Source organism: Oratosquilla oratoria, chromosome 5, assembly GCF_046742065.1.
Source record: "Oratosquilla oratoria isolate Oo_2021 chromosome 5, ASM4674206v1, whole genome shotgun sequence".
Classification (NCBI taxonomy): domain Eukaryota; kingdom Metazoa; phylum Arthropoda; class Malacostraca; order Stomatopoda; family Squillidae; genus Oratosquilla; species Oratosquilla oratoria.
The window spans coordinates 61,134,806-61,137,305 of NC_134781.1; positions in this window are offsets into that span (position 1 = coordinate 61,134,806).

The window sequence follows — 2,500 nt, forward strand, 5'->3', positions numbered from 1 at the left end:
TATTACTACTCCAACTGCTACTGCTGCTACTATTGCTACTGCTGCTATTGCTATTATTACTGCTGCTGCTACAGCTGCTGTTATTACCACTACTAATATTTCTACTACTACTATTACTACTTCTACTACTACTATTACTACTACTACTACTATTACTACTACTACTACCACTAGTACCATTACCACTACCACTACCACTACCACTACCACCACCTCCTACTACTACTACTACTACTACTACTACTACTACTACTACTACTACTACTACTACTACTACTACTACTACTACTACTACTACTACTACTACTACTACTACTACTACTACTACTACTGCATCTACTACCCCTTTCCCATTTTTAATAACCTGCCCATTTCTTATCTCTATTCCCTTCCCTAATCCCTTTTTCTTCTTCCCTAATCTCCTACCCTTTCTCAAAACCCATTTCCCCTTTTCTAACCTCCTTTCCCGTTCCCTAACCCTTTTCCAAATCTTTCTCCCATTCCCACTACTATTACAACAACCACAACCAAAACCACAACCACTACAACCACATCAACTACATCCACAATTACTACCAAAACAAATACAACCACCACGAATACTATAACCACCACAACTACAACCATGAACACTACAACCACAACCACTAAAACCACAACTACTACAACTACAATTACAACCACAACTACTACAGCCACAAACACTACAACCGCAACTATTACAGCCACAAACACTACAACCACATCTACTACAGCCACAACCACTACGACCATTTCCATTAATTAACACAGTAAGACCGCACTATTTTGTTCAACTGAGAAGATGCCATTGTACCTAAGGGTTTAAGTATGTCCCCTACTCCCTCCGGCCTCCTCTCTTCCCCTCCTCGTCAGGGCTGGAGCCGCCCCTGAAAAGAGGGAAAATAGGGGACGAGTCTGGGAATTGTTTTGAGGAAATGAGGGGGAAATGAGGAGGAACCCATCGGGGAGGCTTGGTGGGGTCGGGTTGGTTGGAGTGGGTACACTCACAATGAAAATCTCGTCATAACTTTCCTTAAGTGCCTATGAGCGCCAAACAGGACATAGAACACTGTAAATTTTACATTATGTCAGTTGGTAAGCCTGGGTCAAGTGAAACTTTATTTATATTGTTTGTTTGACAAAAATTTGAACACGACATGACTTTCCTCAACTCGGGCCTGCCAACGTTGGGATAGCAAAAATGAACAACACTCTTGCTAGACACACATTCTGACAGATGGTAACTTTGGATTTAGAGAAAAATTATCTATGCCTTTTATTCTAGACAGGGTCACACACAAGGCTGCATTAATCTCAGGCCTACCTACTGTAGGGATAACAAAACTTGATAAAGCATGACATCTAGTTTCTGAAAGATGGCTAGTATGGAGCCAATGAAACTATATTTACGCTTTTTAACAGAGGGTCAAATAACATACGAAGCTTTACCGCATTCAGGCCTGCCAACTGTGTACCACCTTCAGGTATGTCAACTGTTTGTCGTATCCAAGCTTGTCAACTGTTTACCAAATCCAGGCCTGCTAACTGTTTGCAGCATCCATGCCTGCCAACAGTTTACCGTACCTTGGCCTGTCAACTGTTTAACCGCAGCCAGGCCTGCCAACTGTTTACCGCAGCCAGGCCTACCAACTGTTTACCGCAGCCAGGCCTACCAACTGTTTACCGTATCTTGGCCTGTCAACTGTTTACCGCAGCCAGGGCTGCCAACTGTTTACCGCAGCCAGGCCTACCAACTGTTTACCGCAGCCAGGCCTACCATCTGTTTACCGCATCCAGGCCTGCCAACTGTTTACCGTATTCAGGCCTGCTAACTGTGAAGAAACTGTCGGAACAGCAAGACGAAAATCTACTTTGTCGGACGTACTCTTCCGACCACGGGAACACGACACTGCTGAACGTGGAGTACTTCATTCGTATGTAATCAACATAAACATATTCAAGACTCTGGTAACAGATTAATATGTACATCCGGCTGACTTGTACATTTGTCTTACTGTAACCCCTTTGCTATGGCGGCGTACTTTTCAGATTTTGTTCTGGTTAACGTCAGGCGATCTTATTCAGCTGAGATGTGGGGTTGGACATCGTTCTGAAGAAGTTGATAATGATATAAAGATATAAACGCGCTTACAGTTGATAGATACCACCAGCAACTAATACGATAACGTGTGCTGTTGTACCAGCTTCAGTTGCATGTAGGTGTACTGATGGAGCTAAACAAGGGTGGCCGTGTAGTGATGTACTGAACAATGGAAGTGCTATGGAGGTGAATAAAATAATCAGACGACACGCAATATAAATAAAAGATGAGTACCATCTGGTAAAGAAAAAATAATGGAAGTTTAACCGAAGTCATTCGACAATACATTTCTTAACCCATTATATGCTTTTATTTGTTTGTATCATGTATCCCGTGTATTCGATGTATTTTGTGTATTCCGTAACAGGCTATTTATCT